Source organism: Saccopteryx bilineata, chromosome 7 (assembly GCF_036850765.1).
Source record: "Saccopteryx bilineata isolate mSacBil1 chromosome 7, mSacBil1_pri_phased_curated, whole genome shotgun sequence".
Lineage (NCBI taxonomy): Eukaryota > Metazoa > Chordata > Mammalia > Chiroptera > Emballonuridae > Saccopteryx > Saccopteryx bilineata.
In genome coordinates this window covers 83737249-83757045 of record NC_089496.1, presented here as the reverse complement: position 1 = coordinate 83757045, position 19797 = coordinate 83737249, and the positions used below count along the sequence as shown (strand labels likewise).

General features: G+C 43.7%; 1 protein-coding gene across 1 annotated transcript in view; it reads left to right on the top strand.

The window, feature by feature from the left end:
• BLNK (B cell linker) overlaps window positions 1-19797 on the top strand; it is a 94373-nt gene that overhangs the window by 10432 nt on the left and 64144 nt on the right. The gene's annotated exons all lie outside the window — the stretch shown is intronic.

Below are 19797 nucleotides of genomic sequence, written 5' to 3'. Positions count from 1 at the left end.
GACGAGTAGGCCACGCCCTCTTTGGTTTTCCCCTTGGTTATTTACTGGCCAATAAAACATTCCAGCTTAGTCTGTATTCTAAATTTTTCCTCAACTTTTCAATTAAAAGGCAATAAATGTACTAGTCAGAATGCCCAGCGAAGCCCTACAGAACCACGCTGTCCGTATTTCAGGCTTCTACATGTTTCCGAGCCCAAACTTGGACTCTCTGCTTATGCAGATGTGTTCTGTAGCCCACCGATACACATTTTTTTTTTTTCCATTTTTCTGAAGCTGGAAACAGGGAGAGACAGTCAGACAGACTCCCGCATGCGCCGACCAGGATCCACCTGGCACGCCCACCAGGGGCGATGCTCTGCCCATCCTGGGCGTCGCCATGTTGCGACCAGAGCCACTCTAGCGCCTGAGGCAGAGGCCACAGAGCCATCCCCAGCGCCCGGGCCATCTTTGCTCCAATGGAGCCTTGGCTGCGGGAGGGGAAGAGAGAGACAGAGAGGAAAGCGCGGCGGAGGGGTGGAGAAGCAAATGGGCGCTTCTCCTGTGTGCCCTGGCCAGGAATCGAACCCGGGTCCTCCGCACGCTAGGCCTGATACACATTTTTAAGGAATGGTCTCACTGATCAATGCTAAATTTAAGCCTCTTCTAGGTACCTTATTATGTTGAGACTAAGCACCTCTGCGGTTGCCTTCTCTTTCTTACCTCTTCTTTCTAAAAACATTTTAAAATTGAACTTATTGGGGTGACACTGGTTCACAAGACTGTGCAGGTTTCTGGTGTCAACTCAGTAAAACATCATCTGCACACTGCATCGTGCGTTCGTCGTCCCAAGGAAAGTCTCTTTTCGCCCCCATCTTACCCCCTCTGCCCACCTCCACCTTCCCTCCCCCCTTTTCTTCCGGATAACACCACACTGCTGTCTGTATCTTTGTGTTACATATACATGTTGGGTTTTGTTTTTGTTTTTGTTTTTGCTTAATCCTTTCACCTTCTTTCATCCAGTCCCCACTCTGGTAGCTGTCTGATCAGTGATTCACTACTTCATTCCTTCATCCCTCATTCCTTCCTTTCTTCAGTCAAGAGCCATTTACTGAGCGTTTGCTCTTCAGGAGGCACTGATCTGGCCACTGCCCTTGAGGAATGCAAGGTCCACCTGGGCTTGGATACTTGCCCTGCATTTACTAGCTTATGGTCTTTGAAAAGGTTTCTTAATCTTTCTTAGCCTCAGCTTTATCAACTGAAAAATGGGAATGGTAATATCCACCAGAATAAGGTGTTGTAATGGTCACTGTGGAGAGAAAGTGCTCAGTGAATATCCCCAGCTGCAAAGACATTTAATCAAGTCCCAATAAAGAATTTTTGGGAAAGCGATCTCATGAATGCAGTATTTCAAAATTGCACTAAGCTGCATAAGAATGGGCTTTAGGCCTGGAATACTTTCTTACCAAGAGATAGGGGGTACATACAGGCTGTGTCGGGCTTATCACCTGGTTTGGGAATCTCTTTCCCAGTATCCAGAAGTCTTCCTGTTCCTTCGTTCAGCTTAAGCATGTGTGCCAGTGGCCCTCAAGCGTATGACTACCTTTCAGGTCAGGAACCTGCTGGTGCAAGAGAGAGGGGCGCCTGCAGGCCGGGGAGCCGCAGACGGGGGGCTGGGGTTAGCCACAGGGACCACTGCACACTGCCGAAGCTGATTCTGCTTCATCTGTTCTCTATGTGAGTAAGGCATTGTTCCATCCAAATAATAAAATAAAGAAGGCTCCCACAACAGTTCACGTAATCTGAAGATGAATGACAATTATCGAGACCAGAGTCTCATGTGTAGACTGAGTGTGCAGGATCAATGTGGTAGAATTTAAGAAGTGCTTCAGAGGTGTTTATCCTACACTGAAAGGAATATGAACTTTGGAATCAGGCAGACCTAAGTTTGGATACTTGCCCTGCCCTTACTAGCTCATGCTCTCTGAAAAGGTCACATAATCTTTTTTAGTCTCAGAATAATCAACTGGAAAAATGGAAATGATAACGAATACACACCATAATAGGGTGTTGTAACAGTCACTGTGTTGACTAGAGAGAAAGAGCTCAGTAAATGTCCCCCAAGACTCCAGGAGGGGATTTGCCGATGCCCCAAATTGTGTCATTAGAGAGGCATCCACATGGGAGAAGGCAGTGTCTCCTGTTGATTCTTGGTTCAAAATTAAGCACTAAATGTAATATGCTCAGGCACTGAGTCACTATCTGTCACTAACACCCAGGCAGGAATCATTGATCTCAGCCAGCTCAGACCAGGGGACAGAGAGCTGTGCTCCTCTGTCTCCCACACACAGACGTGGCTCAATCAACAGCTGTTAGTTGAAAGAATGGAACATTGTTCAGGAAAGTGGTGATAAGAAAGAAGGAAAGGTCAGGAGAGGGAGCCACACCTAAGAAAAGGAATTCCCAGGGGAAGGTCATGACTAAGGGTGCCTGGACTAGAGGACCCCTGAATAGAGTTGAATTCAAAATTTGAAGAAATATCTTCCCATGTTTAATTCATTGTTGTTGTTTACTGATAACTTGACCTGATTCAAGTGTAAAAAGTGGCAGAAGAGAGAATAATCTTTGAAGTATGCAGCGTATTAATGTCCATATTTAATACTGAACAGGAAGGAAGCAGTCATTTTATTTTCGTGCAAATATACTGGAGAATCAAATACAAGTGGGAGAAATAATACACTTCCAAAAATGAAGATGGAAAATGTAATACTAAATCATTGGAAAACTGAACTTTCTACATATATGTGATTGTTTTGCTTTTTAAATGGTCTCTATAGCCTGTTTAGGGTCTAATTTCTCTTTTTATAAAGAAAGACTTTTGATTTCATACCGTCTCCATGTTCAAAGACCCACACATTTGCCAAATCAATCCCAGATGAATTTTGAAGACAACCTCTATTTTTAATATAAATTTATATTTATTGATTAATTTTAGAGTGCGCGAGAGAGATATTTGTTGTTACACTTATTTATGCATTCATTGGTTGATTCTTGTATGTGCCTAAACCTAGATTGAACCCACAACCTTGCTGTATTAGGACCACTCTCTAACCAACTAAGTTATCTGGCCAGGGCTGAAGACAACCCCTTAACATAATTAAAACAAAAGATATTCATGTAAATACCTCAAAAGTTAACTGGAAAAAAAAATTTGCTTCAAAATTGCTAAAGATTGGTTTTATGTGTATGAGGGCTTCTCCTGGGGTGCTGAAGTGTCCTGTAACGGCACAGTGGCGTTGTGACTGCTAAATGCCCCCGAGTTGTACACTTTGAAATGGTGAATTTTATGTTATGTGTATTTTACCACAAAAAAAATGATAATAAAATTATTTTGTATATTTACCGTAAAATAATATAGTTGAGGAACCCATGACCATATTCCTTTTTGGCCAATTAGATATTGTTTAGAAATTTTTATACATATATTATTGATGAACATTTCTGAACAGATTTTAAGAATTACAATGCTTCTCTCCACTTCAATCCCTAAAATCCTATTTCCCAATATCCTTTTACTCAGAGTCCAGTGAAAATGAGCTTAGTTGAGTCAATATTTTTCCTTTTATATTTTTTTTCTTTTCCAAGTGAGAGCAGGGGAGATAGACATACTTCCATGTGGGCCCTGACTGGAATCCACCTAGTGGTCCCAGTCTGGGGATGCTGCTCTGCCCATTTGGGGCCAATGCTCATAACTAATTTTAGCACCTGAGGTAGAGGCTCCATGGAACCATCCTCAGTGCCTGGGGTCGATGTGCTTGAACCAATCGAGCCATGGTGGCAGGAGGAGAAGAGAAAAAGAGATGAGAGAGAGAGAGAGAAGGGGGAGGGAGAGAGGAAGAGAAGCAGATGGTCACTTCTCCTGTGTGCTCTGACTAGGAATCAAACCCAGGAATCCACATGCCATGCCTGCGCTCTACCACTGAACCAACCAGCCAGGGCAATGTTTTTCAACATATGGGAAATATAGTACCATTCCTCAAATAGCATTCCATACTCTACACTCCCTGAAAATACTTTAGCTGTGCAAATGGATGCCAGATGAGTGGATGACAATTTTATAATATACCATGTAGAACCAGCTAAGACTCATTTTTCTTCCTTAGGGTTATTTTTTAAAGAACATGCTCAAAGTCTTAAAACACATTCGTTTTTAGAAGTACATAGGATTACATTTTCAGAATTTTCTGAAATGTTATTAGAATTATTTGTCACTTGGTATTACAAATTTGAGAATCATCAGTTTCAATTGATAATGGGTCCCTTTTTCCCAAGCCCCTTCCTGCTGTGTGAGCGAGTAAGAGCAAGAACCAGAAAGGTTTTCTCAAAGGGAGGAGGAAAGAAAGTGCCCCAGCCCCTCAGGACCCAAGGCTCTTGACCATAAAATCAGAGATGGGTGAAGCCATGACAATTTCTGCCATGTCAAGTGGCTAATCTTCTAAGAAAACTTTAAAGTAAATATAGCATAGTTTCCTTGTCATCTCATCAGTCTCACAGTGGCATGTCTTAAGCCTAACTGCCTCTAATAAGATAAAGTGTGCCATGAATTTTTTTTTTTTTAAGGATTCAGGGTTTTAGTAGGATTATCCCTACTCATAATTGTGCCAAGTCAGCTCAGTTCCTGTCTACTTATAACCCAGATCAGCAGTTCTGACGTGCCAAAGACTACCACAGAATATTTGCAAATCACAGTAGGGAGAAAAAGAAAGAAATGGTAGAGTGTCTGGGAAAACCTGCAAACTACTTTCTCTAGTTAATAGGTGGTTAGTAAGACACCCCAGGCCGTGAGATGCTCACGTGTCAAGTGCACGACTTGCCGTCACTCCAGGATAGGTAGGTGGTCTTGGTGACTAGTGTGCCAAGAAAAGACACACAGGGCTTTGGTGCTCAGGTCTCCTGCCAGAGGAGTTCAGCCACTCCATTTCTGAGCATGTCCTGGACGCCAGAGAGCCCGTGACCTGGAATGTCATAACCTCTCTCTCCCTTCTTTTGCCATCTGTCCTTTCTCTTCTTTCTCTGCCCCTCCCTAAAAATGACAACAGGCCTCTAAGATTCCATGCTTTCCTCCAGCAACAAACCTGACCTTGGGGACCAGGAGCAGGGCAGTGGTGGGGCACGTGTGTTTCCAGTAGAAACTACTTGGCCAGTTAAGGGTCTGGATACCTTCTGCAGGGTCAGAGAAGTAGGTGCCCGAAGAGGCACATGGTGAAGCTGGTCACCTGCCCTAGTGAGGGGCCAAGTTGAAACAAGTTAGCAGGTGACACCCAGGTGCGGCTGAGAGCACAGGTTCTGGGGTTAGAACGTGCAGTTTTGCATCCCATCTCTGTTGTTTGCTAGCTGAAGGACTTGGGGAAAGTCAACTTCCCAGAGCAAAACTTTTTCATCTATAGAACTGGGATAATCACAGCACTGTGAATACGCAGGGTGTATGTTGAATGAACACACTCCCGAACTGTAAAAATAGCTAAGACTATACATTTTATGTTATGTAGTTATTTTAATCACAGTTTTCAAAATGGGGATAATTATAGGACCAACCTGTAATTGTGTGGACTAAATGAGATAATGCCTGCCAAGTGCCTGGCACATAATACGCGCTCACTAAGAGCTGCTGCTGCTGATCTCGGTCTGACCACTGAACTGGCTTACTGGGCTTCGACTCTAACTGTGGTTCCAGGCTGTGGAAGACACACCCTTGCCATGGAAAAGCTGATCCGAGACTCCAGCCATGTGTGGAAAGGGCAAAAACAGGGTGTGATGGAAAAAGCTGGGGGAGTCCTCAGCTAGTTCATCTTGGGGCAATGACAAAATTTCCCTGCAGTGTGATTTCCTTCTTCACAAAGGAAGTTGACCCAGGATATTCCTTAAGTCTGTTGCACTGCCAAATTTCTCTGACTGCTTTAATGACAGGCAATATCAGGAGTCAGGATTTCAAAGCAGACAAGCACCTTGACCTCCGGGCTTCCGTACCTGCATCTGTGAATGGCATTGGGGGTGCTAACTCAGCTTTGGGAGGTTTTCTCTGGTTATCATACCATGGCAGGAGCTATCAAAACTTCTGTGCCAGCTCCCCTATGGACGCACTGCTACTTAATCTGCCCAACTAAATATAACATCAATAAAGCCACAAGGAGGCCATGCTGGAGGAAGTGGGGAATGAGGAAGCTGGACCAGAGCCAGAGGGGGTTATGACATGGGCCAAGGAGGAAAGCTGGTGAAGGGACAAGTTCTGCTGCATGCAACTAACAGTCTAGTCACTAAAAAGTGGCATTCTTTTTCAAAATGACAGATAGTAGCCAGAGACTTCAGCTTTGAGACAGAACTTAGCCAAAAGGAAACTATTTTGTGTGAAACACCCAGTCTCTGTCTATCTCTGTCCTCTGGTTCCACATAGATCAGAAGGTTGCGTCGTGCCACGTGGTGGCTAAGGGACCTCTTTCCTGCATTACCAGGGGGTGGATTTGCGTTGAGGTTAGCTCTGGGTCCCACATGTGCCTTGCTCAGTGTGCTTTCACTGAATACCGAGGGAAGGAATAATGCAAATATATGTCCTGTGTAAAACAAATAATAACATTAGACTTTATGGGGGAGCCCCAAAATCAGTAAATCAAGATAAATAATAGAAAAAAAGAGATAAATGATATTTAGTATAATATATATTTTTTTCTGTATCTTTCTGAAGCCGGAAACGGGGAGAGATAGTCAGACAGACTCCCGCATGCGCCCGACCAGGATCCACCCGGCATGCCCACCAGGGGGCGACGCTTTGCCCACCAGAGGGCGATGCTCTGCCCCTCCGGGGGGGCTGCTCTGTTGCGACCAGAGCCACTTTAGCACCTGGGGCAGAGGCCGAGGAGCCATGCCCAGCGCCCGGGCATCTTTGCTCCAGTGGAGCCTCGCTGCAGGAGGGGAAGAGAGAGACAGAGAGGAAAGAGAGGGGGAGAAGTGGAGAAGCAAATGGGCGCCTCTCCTGTGTGCCCTGGCCAGGAATCGAACCTGGGACTTCCGCACGCCAGGCCGATGCTCTACCACTGAGCCAACTGGCCAGGGCCTATTATAATATTTTTAATAAAAATTAATACAAAAGAAATCCCTGATGAACAAAATATTGACATTTTAAATAAAGACAGGATCATTATTGCTATTGTATTTTGCCCCAGGTCCCAATATGGCGGGCACAGCACTGAGTCCCGGGAAGGTTCTCTTTAAGAGCTGTTGACCTCGCAGCCACCAACTCTTCCTTCTGCCGAGACAAGTGCTGAGAAGACACCCGTAATATTATCCCAGTGCTTTCGGCATCCCACTGCCATGGCTTGGGCCCTTATACTGATCTCCCATCCAGCAGTGTCCCCATGGCCAGGCCTCCCCCCTCCTCCATTCTGTCCCCTAACCAGGACACAACTCTGAACAAAGGTCTCTAAGGGCTTCGCCATTGCCAGCAAACCCTGTTTCCTGGGCCTGACACGGCCCTTGACTCCTCGCACCCCAAGCTTAATTTTTAATAATACCTCTCCCTCCAACACCCCCAATTTTTGCTACTCAGCTTCTCACTAGATCCCAACATCCCAGACAACTTCACCTCTGAGCCTTTGCACTGCTGTTCCGCTTCCAGGCTGCTGTTCCTCATGCTTTTGACTCATGAATTTCTATTTTGCATGAGGATTCAGCTCCCAAGTCTTTTCATCTTAAAAGCTTAAGTCTGTCACCCCCTTCTTAAGTCCTCCCAGCTCTCTGATCTTCCCCCTTCCCAGCAAAGAATTATGAGTAGGTTTCACTTGTTACCTCTCTATATCATGAATTTTTAAAAATTAGCTTGTATAACTTTCATAAACTAAATAAACAAGATGTTTTTTAGCTGAGTACCCAGAAAACCAGTGTAAGATAGAAAACACAAAAAAATGTCGCTGAGTGACGATGGGACTTGCGCCAGGTGCGCAGCCAGGAAGCAGCAGAGATTGGAATCTGCACTTCATTGCAGTGCCCTTTCCTGAGGGGACCCCCTTAGGAAATGATCAGGAAGGGGTAAGGAATGACATGAGCTGGGCCTCCGGCTGGGGAGACAGAATGGGAATAATTGTGGGTTTATAGCAGGGGGTTCCCAGGGTCTTCAAACTTTTTATAAAAACCGCCCACTTTTGCAGTGCTGGTCAACCTGGTCCCTACCGCGCAACCAAACAGCGCTGCGATTGGCCCATCATGAAAGCTGGACTGCCCACTAGTGGGCGGTAGGGACCAGGTTGACCAGCACTGCAAAAGTGGGCGGTTTTTATAAAAAGTTTGACGACCCCTCTAGTGTTTGATTGGGTCCAGATTGTGAGGGTCTTTGAATGTCATGCTAATGAGTTTGTAGTTTATCCTGCAAGAAACATCAAAGACTATTCACAAGCAGAATGACATAATGAAAGGGACAGTTTAAGAAAATAAATTTGGGGAAGGGGAGAGACTGAAGGTACGGAGATAAAATGAGAGGCCACTGGCATAGTGAATTGTCCATGAGGCCACAATGGCTGCTGCTGAAGGAATGGACAGGAGGGGACAGAGACAAGGAAGATTCATATAAAGAGGAATTCACTAGTGGGAGATTAAAAGTCAAAGAAAAATAAGAAATTCCAAGTCTGAAGATCCAAGACACCAGATTACAAGCTCCATTTTTTTTTTTTTCCTATCAGACATTTACATTTTTCTGTAACAGGAGGATGGTGGGACAGTGAACTCCACCTGGGCCGCAAGGTGCCGAGAAAACAGCTGCCCTTGGATATTTTTGGCCAACTCATCAAAAAACAATCCAAGCAGTATTTTATAATACCTTTCCAACATTTTTATTAAATACAGGAGATAATTTAAAAGATGGTGTCATCTGCAAGAAGTATAGTTTTAAAAGTTTAGTTAAATATTAAAATTTAACTAAATTAAATAAAATTTAATAACAAAAATAAAATGTACTATAAAAATGATGAGCAGCATCTTAAAAAGAAAGCCAGAGTCAATAGTGTGAGGTCATGTAGACGTTCGAAAAAGGAGGAAGTCAGCTAAAGCATCAGCAGATCTAGTGATGATCAATACATTTTCAAAACCCATTCATAGCACATAGTAATTAAGAGACTAGATGTTTTCTTTGCCTCGATATATACTAAAGAAAATACTAGAGAGATTTCCACTCCAATTTGATCTTACAAACAGGTAAGTTGGAGATACCGAGCCTGTTGTGAGAAGATGTTCTAAGGGTACCAGCCACGCAGATGAAGATTCACAGGCAGTCACCGGTCAGTTCTAGCAGTTTAGGATGAAACCGACAAAAAGTCAGGCTTGATTTGGTAGACACTGGGGAGCTGCTGGCGGCTTTTAAAGAGGAAGTGCCCTACTGAAAACTAGGTTTTAAAGACATCAGCCGAAGAGGGCCCTGACAAACCCGCAGAGCGTGGACCAGAGGGGCACACGGCCAGGCACAGCATTTTCCTGGTGTGAAGGGACAGGTGTCGCCTGAATTTTAGCAGCGAGAGGAGGGCCCGCCCTACAGATACGAAAAGGATGAAACTCCCAAACTGGACCTGAGGTTGAGATGTGGGGATGAAAAAGAGGGAGGGAGATCTCTGCTCTTCTTGTTTGCACAGTTGCTTTCATACGAGACCTTCTTTAATCTATTCCTAAATCCTGATGAAACAGGGGTTTTCTTACTGTAATAACTGAGTATGGTGCCAGATGGGTGCTGGAACTCCCGGGAGAACGGTCTGTAAAGTGTGTGACTGTCTAACCACTCCGCTGTGCATCCGAAACTAATACAGAACAATACCGAATGGAAAAAGAAAAAAAGAACTGTGCCCCAAATAATCATAACTTTAAGGCTTTTGTTTTAAATATAGAAACAAAAAATAAACAGGGATTTTTCTCTGATTAACATTAAAGACAGTGAGAAAAATATGCTAAACCCAGCTTTTTTGCGGTCCTCTGTGAATTCCCTAAGGAGTTAAAAGGAAACAAGATGTTTTCTGATCTTTTTATCTTTTTTTTTTTTTTTTACTAAACATTAAAAACTGTACTTCTTGCAGATGACACCACCTTTTAAGTTATTTTCTGTGTTTAATGAAAATATTGGAAAGGTATATTGCAAAATATTTCTTGGATTGTTCTTTGGCGATCTGGCCAAAAATATCCAAGTGCAGCTGCTTTCTCGGCACGTGGCGCCCCGGCGGAGCTCAGCGTCCCACCATCCTCCCTCCTGGACTTGTCTGCCCGCTCCCGACTGCACTCCTGGGGCTGTTCTCTGCCTACAGACCACCTTCTGAACGGCAGCCAGCACCTATGGGTTCCTGTCCAACTTGGGTGCTCTTAGCCAGGGGGTCTTCCCTGGGGGATCTACAAAGAACTATTCTAATAACACTGCCAGTGGTTCTCAACCTTGGCCATACGCTGGAATCACCTGGAAGCCACTGATCTGGGAGGTGATGAGGCTATGAGGATTATTTAAAGCTCCTTGAGTGATTCTAATGTACGGCCAAAGTCAAGACCACTTCTCTAGCCCAACTTTTCTTCCAAAAAGGAAAAGATACACAGTCACTGCCCACTGATGCAAGCTCTCAATTTCAATTCCAAAAATCCTCACGGGGGAAGGCTAGGCTCCTGAGGTCAGAGTCCCTGCAGTGTGCCAGGCTTAGGAACAGAAGGTTGGCAGACCAGATGTATCTCTGGGTCCGACTCGTATTGCTCTGTGCATAAGTGAAGGGAAAAGCTGGTCAGCACTCACAAATGATTCCTCCTGCTCTTTTTCCCTGTTGGAAGCAGACATCACACCATTGACTAAAACTCTTGTGTGTCAGGTGCACCTTTTCTGGGGACAGGGTCTGCCTAAGCCTTTGGCATCCAGAGGCGGATTTAACTGCAGGTGCACCGGGCACGCGCCCTGGACCCTGAATTCTGAAGGGCCCAACAAAACCTCAACTTTACACTTTTTTCTAATGTAAGGGGCCCAATATTTTCTTCTGCATCCGGGGCTTCAACCGACCTTAATCTGCCTCTGTTGGCATCCCATTATGAAGTAAGGAATATGCTTTGCCACTAAAGATATTTCAGGCAATAAAAGGCAGGTGGGAAGATACTCTGGAGGTTGGCAAGCCGTCTCTTCTGCTCCTTGCAATCAAGCCTGGCTTAGAAGGAGATAAACCTGCCCCGATTCTTTTTAAAAAAAGGTTCTCAGCCTTCCGTGTGCATAAGCCAACAGTCCCCGGAAGTTTGTTAAAATGCAGATTGTGGGGCCCCATCTGGGATTTTTATCCCATTGATATGGTTTAGGGCCCAGCAATCAGAATTTTTTATTTTTAATTTAATTTTACATTTTGGCAAGCACATCATTTTTACTTGTATTAAACAAAGTGTTGATTACAATGCTCTCTTCTTACACTTGAATACAGATGACTACACGGAAGAATTTGTTAGTACTAATTCCTAGTGCACACTAAGAACCCCAAAACTATGTTTTATTTGCAAATGGCATTACTGTAGGTTAGTGGTCAAAAGGCCACTCCATGTTGGGGCTCATAAATGCCCATAGTTTAATGCAGAACTGAAGTCAGTAGACCATTCCCACAGGTTGGTGCCAGTTAGCCGTGCCAGGTTGGGGAGAGTGCTCAGCCAACTCTCCCCACCACCACCATCCCCCTCCAACCCCCTAAATCCAGTAACAACAACAACAAAACCACAACCAACCCCAACCCTTGGAGCATTTTCCGGCCTGGGGGGGAATCCACCCAGGTGGCAATGTCCCCCTCACGTCTCCAGCAGGCAGCGCTGATTTGCGTTTTGTTCCTGATCAAATCCAGTCCCCAGGGTCTTAGAAAGGCCATTAACTTGGACTGAGAATGCCAGCAGGGGCAGGCACTTTAAATCTATCACCTGTCATTTTCACCCCAACCACTGTCTTTATTTTACAGATGGTGAAGGTAGTCTTCAGATCATACTGTAGAAAACAGTTTCAGAGGGTGGGCTGGGTGTGAAGGCCCAGGAGGGAGCCTGAGGTTGTCTGTCCTCTCCTGTCCCTCAGGCCAAACCCCCCTGACCCAAGGCTTCTAGAAGCAAGGCATTCAGTTCTCATTCTCAGCACCATTTGCTTTTCCACGTCTCCTCAGGTCTAACCTGGTCTCCTCTCTCCTCCCTCAAGCTCAGGGTCCTGACGGTCCAGCACTTTCTGTCATGCCCACCTGGATGAGGGGGTCAAAGGTCAAAGGTGGGTCAAAGGTGTCTCAGTTGCAGATAGACCAGATGGCCATAAAATTGTAATAACATTGTGTGGTATCGAGTGGGTGCCAGACTTATCAGAGTGGTCACATCACAAGGTTAATTAATCACTATGTTGCACACCTGAAACTAATATAATATTGTATGTCGATTGTAACTGAAAACAAATCTTTAAAAAAATTTTAATTATGCCCACCTAAAAATAAAAGACCTTTCAAAATAAAAAAAAAAAAAGAAAGGACTAGTTGAATAATCAGACAAAGCCTAAGGGTGGTTGGTGCTCACTTATGAAAATGTTCAAGATGTAAGTGGAAAACGCAGACTACAAAATGTCAAGTATGAGCTTAAATGTGTGAAATCTATACATGTCATTCATGTGTAGTAAAAAATGGCAAGGTTTCAATTAAGTGGTAATGGGGGAGACTGATATCTTAACTATTATTTCTAAATTCTGATACAATGAACATCTCTTACATGTAGGCTCCATGACAGTATCATACAAAAACACTTCACTTATTCATCCCTCCGTCCTCCCTCCTCTGCCAAGCACTGTCTTTTTACTGTCTCCATAGCTTCCCTTTTTCCAGATTCTAGTTGGAATCATACAATATGTAGCCTCTTCATTTTGGGTCCTTTCACTTAGCATAAATTATATTTTAATCAGAAATAAAGTTATAAAATGTAAAACTGTACAGCCTATAGTACCAGCCACTACTTACTTGTCACTCAAAAAATAAGAAAAGAAAGAAAAATGAAAAGAAAAAGGAAGAAAACAAGAAAGAAAAGAACAAGAACAAGGAAAAAGTCACGTCATCTTTTGCCGTTCAGATGACAGAACTCTATGCCACTTTTATAGATTTCTTGTCCTTGGATTTGGGGAATCCTGGGCTGCTCACATATCCCACAGCTCCACACTGGCTCTCCACCACCTGAGAACTTAGTAGAAATGCAAATTCTTTGAGCCCCACACATCTACTGTAAAGCCAGAAGGCACGGCCAGGGCTGCCACTATCACAGCAACCCGGCCCATGCAGGTTCGCATTGGATTCGGACAGTTGGTAAAGAAACAACGGAGCCACAAACTGGTGGGCCATAGTCTTTAATCCTAGCTTGCACCCGGCGGGCAAGTAAAAACACACACAGTGAGCTCCAAAACCCACTCACATTCAGTGCTCACAAAGCTACTGACTTATCCCAGTTTCCTAGAATCAAAGGTTTCTAGCTCACCAGACTTATTCACCTCTGTTCCCCATCTCCTTCCTTATCCCAGATATAAACTCTACACAAACTGGCTTCTCTCTCAGCACTCTGCCATCTTGGCTGCTTCTTCTGGCCTACTCCACGTGGCCTTTCTCTGCTCTCCTCTGCTCTCTCATGCTAATCTCAGGAACCAAGAGCCGCAAACTCTTGTTCTGCCCCCATTTTATATTGTAGCTTCACAATCTCTAATCCAATATACAAGATAGGGAAGTCTCTAATACAAAGTCACTTCTCTGAGGCATGATTGGATTGTACCACCCCACATCAAAAAGGGTGGGAAAGGCTTAATCCCAAAACCAAGCTCCAGGCTACAAGGATTCTCAACACACATTAATATCACCTGGGTGACGGCCTCACGTGGGCAGCAACATTTTTAACAAAGTGAGCATAATACATTTTATCTGCCCAACATCTACCCAACCAGAAACTCGGGGTGGGGGGGTGTTAATGAAACTCTGTGTTTCAAAAGCCCTCCCGGTGATTCGGATGCAGTTTAGTGTGAGAACCACTGACCTCTCAGATTCTAAAGGAAGCCACTTCTTTGCAGGCAAAAAACTGCTAGTAACTTTCAAATGACGATTTTTTTTCCTCTCTAGGTACATAGTAGGATCTAAATTGACCAAGGTCACACTACTGTAGTATGCTGTTAAATAACTAAGCCTGTTGACATTAATTGAAAAAAAAATTAAAGCAACAACCAAAGAGACAATATAAACTTGGATTTGGTTTAGACAAGTAATAACAATGATAATTACTTATAATGACCCGCCCACCATTTTTAAATACTGAAATGCTATACTGCTTAAAAATTATATATTAATATTATTTTAAAGCATTGGATAAGCTTTGTTCTTCATTTTATTTTGCTACATGAACACGGCTGTTTCTTCACAACTTAAAAAAATTAGAACATTATGATCCTATTATCTTTCTCCCAACCATTGAAGGCTATCTCTTAAAGGGCGAATCAAAGTGGAGCTGTTTTATGTCTAACCTATTTTCACACCATGTATCACAGTAAAACAACTGATGTTTAAATCTAGAGCAACCTCTCCCGGAACAGTCCAGTTTCGTATTCCTTTGTTATTGCGTCTGGTAAGTTGTAGCTGAGAACAAAGCCTCCAAAATGGAGCAGACACTACCGGGAGCAGGGGAGCTGTGCATCACCTCGCATATGGATGGCTGATCAAATCAGCCGAGAGCATCACCTCTTCTTGGTTTAGGGCAGTGGTCCCCAACCTTTTTTGGGCCAAGGACCGGTATAAATGTCAGAAAATATTTTCACGGACCGGCCTTTAGGGTGGGATAGATAAATGCACAAAATAAAATTATGCAACTGGCGTAAAAACTGTTTTTTTATTTTTATTTTTTGTATTTTTCTGAAGCTGGAAACGGGGAGAGACAGTCAGACTCCCGCATGCGCCCGACCAGGATCCACCCGGCACGTCCACCAGGGGGCAACGCTCTGCCCACCAGGGGGCGATGCTCTGCCCCTCTGGGGCGTCACTCTGCCACGACCAGAGCCACTCTAGCGCCTGGGGCAGAGGCCAAGGAGCCATCCCCAGCGCCCGGGCCATCTTTGCTCCAATGGAGCCTTGGCTGCGGGAGGGGAAGAGAGAGACAGAGAGGAAGGAGGGGGGGGTGGAGAAGCAAATGGGCGCTTCTCCTGTGTGCCCTGGCCGGGAATTGAACCCGGGTCCCCCACACACCAGGCTGACGCTCTACCGCTGAGCCAACCGGCCAGGGCCAGTATTTTTAAATATAATTGTCAAATTTACGAGACAAGCGTCAAGAGTGAGTCTTAGACGGATGTAACAGAGGGAATCTGGTCATTTTTTTTTAAAAAAAACATCATTCAGACTTAAATTTAAATAAAACGGAAATAATGTAAGTTATTTATTCTTTCTCTGTGGACCGGTACCAAACGGCCCACGGACTGGTACCGGCCTGTAGCCCGGGGGTTGGGGACCGCTGGTTTAGGGGACACTGTGTTTGACGCCTATAAAGAGTAGTCATTGGACATCAGGATTTGTGTGAATGAGGCGCAGAAAGATGAGAAAAAATTTATACGTAAAACGTATAGTTGATAAAACACTTTAACAATTTACTATAATTATACTAAATGTAATAAGATAATAAAAATTAAAGCCAAGAAGCATCAAATACCAAGTTGAGCAAATGAAAAAAAATCACATCAAACTCACTGGTAACAATTTACATGTTTATCTACATCTACAGCAAAGTGTCTTATACAGATCAGCCTTTGTCCCATTCTGGACAGACTTGTGATAAGATCCTTCACCCTGGCTCATTCCTCCCCTCAACCTGGTTAAGCATTAACTTAGGCTAAAGACACTCCATTCCATGACAGTCAGTTTACAAACACAGTTGCCCTCTGATCTCCATCTGAAATGATGAAATTTCCTCGCAATCAACCCATTTCAAATTCTCTCTCTCTCAATCTCTCTTTCTCTCCACTCCCAGACCTCCTGTTTTTAATTCATTCTTGTTGGGTAAATGAGTTTGTAAAATTTGTGTTTTTTTAGTTTGCTCACTTTTATTGTTAAAAATGGCTCTGGACAGCACCAGGTATGTGACCTGTGAAATTACTAATTACTTTCCTGCTTGGGAAGAGCCATTGTCTTGCTAATGTATGCTGAAGAAGAGGTTTTGGCACCAGAAAAGTTTTTAAAAGAGAGAAGGAGAAGGAGAAGAAGAAGGAGCCATTTTGGCAGAGTGAGAGCAGAGAGAAGGAGATGGGGAATAGAGGTGACAGCTTTTGTGAGCTCCGCTGAGACTGGTGAGGCCTCTGATTCCAGGAAAACCTGGAGAAGATTCTCCTGGTTGTGGAACCGGAGAATGTGTCAGGGGCTTTGGGAGCCCTGTGTGTTTGTTTGCTCGTCAGCCAATGTGAGACTTGAATAAAGGAATGGCTCACCACTTTTTTTGGCTACACTGTTTCTTTACCATCTGCCTGAATCTAATGAGAACCTGCACGTGAATAGCCGCGGCAGCAATGGTGGCAACTATTGGCCATACAACCCTCATTCCTAGATCTCAGAGATTCATTATAGCAATTAAGGAAAAGGAGAAAGAGTTTGACACAGCATATATAAGAACAAATTCTAGAATATTACAGGGTCCTGAGGCAACTGAAGGGTCCAGCATGGGGAACCCTCTGTGTGTCTCTGATAGGTGAGGTGGTCCCTTTTCTCTTGCTCCACCCTTTTCTCTGCTGTTGAGTCTGGTGTTTTGCTGAGTTCACACTTATAGGATCAGTTTGCTCACCCTCCCTGACTGGGGATGTAAAGTAAGGTCATATTTCCTTAGTTACCCAAATAACAACCTGTCACCAACCCCTCCCCACATGCCAAGTTAGGCCCCTCAATGAGTCCCTCAATTATGTAGACAATTCCCCAAGATGCAGCCTTAAAAATGTCCTGAAAGAAGTTTTTCTTTCTTTCTACTCTGCCCTCCAGCTTGTCCCTTCTCTGTGTTCCACTCCTTGTGGCCAATGGAATGCACCCTTCCACACAGCCCAGCTGAAGCCAGGCTGCAGCTACGGACAGGACACTACTGAAGATTCAGGGACAGTGAAGAGAAATGATCTCATTGAGAATGGCTTCTCAGAGCTGAGGCTCAGACCCAGCGTCAAGTTCAGGGCCATCACACCACCTCCCTGCCGTTCCCCGTCTCCCCACCATTCCTCAGGTTTGGCTGTGCTCTTCAGGACTCCAGCTCCTAACAATCATTTGACCTAGAAGGAGGAAGAGCTTCCTAAAGTCCCAAGTTCCCATTCCTTGTTTGAGACTCCCCCTCTTCCAAAATGATAAAGAGTAGGAATGTCTATCCCCTACATCTCAGCCTACCACCTCAGTGCTCAATGGCCCCCAGTGAGCAACTACCTCAGAACATCAGCACAGGTGGGTTATTTGGCCTTAAACTAACACTTAGTGGAGGACGCCAACAGGCCAGGCCAGGCAGAGTCTCTCTGACAAGCTGTTCTCTCCCGCTCTGAACTCCACCAACACCGACAAGCTCTGTAACACATGCGTTCTAAATCTTTACAGAGCTGAGAATATCCCTCCCCGATTCCCCCCAGCTGACAGGAATTCACAGCGGAGCTTAACACCACTATTCATATTACCTAACAGAAGGCCTAGCTTTCAGAATCAGAGAAATCTGCACTCACAATTATGACCAATCAGTTTTCTCCAGGTACAATGGCTGTGTACAAGCTTCACGTTTGTTAAATCAAGGGCCCAAACAAATCATTTGCTCAGGACAAAAGAAGGGCTTCCCTGAGAAGTGAATTCAAATATCCTACTCTTTCAGGGCAGAATCATGTGAAAATATGTGTGTGTGTGTGTGTGTGTGTGCAAATATATATCCCATATATATAGTCAGCAAATTATTAGGTAGAAAACAAAGCATGGCCCTGTATGCCAACCCTGTTAACATTTTCTCTATAGTCAGGGAGGGGCAAGAGTAGGTTTATAGTTGTTTGTATGGAAAATACAATGATTAATAAATAATAATACAAGAATAAACTGTTTTTGTGTACTCACAACTGTAAACCTACTTTGCCCCACCTTGTATGTATGTAAAACAGATAATAAAAAGGACATCCTAAGACATGTTATGAAGATTCAAATAATATAGAAAAATTTTTACTGTAAAATAAGTCTCTTTTTTATAAAGTAGAAGCTCGCTCCCTCCCCCAAGCCACTGATCCCCACAAGGGTGCCTAGCTACAAGGACCAGTCGAGGCTGAAATCCACTTGTCCTTTTGCCAAGCACTCTGCTACCGAGCAGTGTCCACCCAGAAAAAAGGGGCACCTTTTTCTAATTTGTGCCAATGCACTCTGTTGGCTTGGAAAACAACATTTTAATGACTTCTTGAGTATCTTTCCCATAAGTTATGTACACACCAGCACATATGCATGTATATGTCCTTCTCTCCTCACAAAAAGACACGCTACACACTATTCAAAGTTGCCCTCCCTTCTTTTTTTAATATTCCTTAATTCATTTTAGAGAGGGTAGAGAGAGAGAGAGAAGGAGGGGGGAGGAGCAGGAAGCATCAACTCCCATATGTGCCTTGACCAGGCAAGCCCAGGGTTTCGAACCAGCGACCTCAGCATTTCCAGGTCGACACTTGATCCACTGTGCCACCACAGGTCAGGCCTTCCTTATTTTTCTTTCTCCTACTTTTCTATTTTTGTTCAACTTAATAATATCTCCTGGGGCTTTTTTTTTACATAAGCAATACAGATGTTTTTGGTTGTTTTTTTTTTTAAAGGGTCTGTGGTATTTCATTGCATAGCTTTATCAAAGTTTATTTAACTAGTTCCCTTTTTGTGATTGATGGGTGTTTCGGTTGTTTCCATGTTCTTAGCAGGGAGGAAGAAAAGCTTTGAGTTATTACATATAATACTTATATGTATATAATGTAGATATCTATATAATGGTATAGTTTTATGACCATGTTCATTAGGCAATTCCTAGCCGTGGAATTTCTGGTTCAAAAGGCATGGAGGTTTCAAATTTTGACAAATATCAATTGTAACAATTTATATTCCCAAGAATGTCTATATCCTCGTACCCTCATTAACCCTGGGTATTATCAAATGTGTTAAGTTTTACCTATTTCATTTGTTATTTAAGATTTTTTTAAGTATAAGTGATGTTAAATATCTTTTCATTGGTCTGTTGGCCACTTACATATTTTTTCTTTTAGCTATGTGTTCACATCCTTTGCTAATTTTCCTATTGAATTGCTAATCTTTTGTTTACTGAGTTGTAAGATCTCCTTCTCAACCAAAAATTGTTGTTGTTGTTATTATTTTTAATTAATTAAACTAAAATCAATACAATTATTATTATTCTGTGTTGCAGATACATCCTCAGGCATGTTATTTATGTTTTGATTTTTTACATACTACTTTTTGTTCCTCAGAAGTTTCAAAATATCTGTGCTGTCCGATTCACTAGTCATTTTCTTTATGGATTCTCTGTACATGCAACTTTTAAATGACAGTTTTTCCAGATTCTACTTAGTAAAGTTAACAAAACGCATCTTGGGCCTGATTTCAGCCTACACTGTGGGTTTCAAGGTAGCCCCCTCGCTGCAATATGTGTGCTCAAAGGACAGCACGTGCTGGACTGAGAGGGATCTGATAAGCTCAGAGGGCTCTGGCCTCACGTGTCTCATCGGCATGAACAGCTATGGGAATCGGAATTCCTCTTCATAGACTCCCGAGACTGGCCCAGACA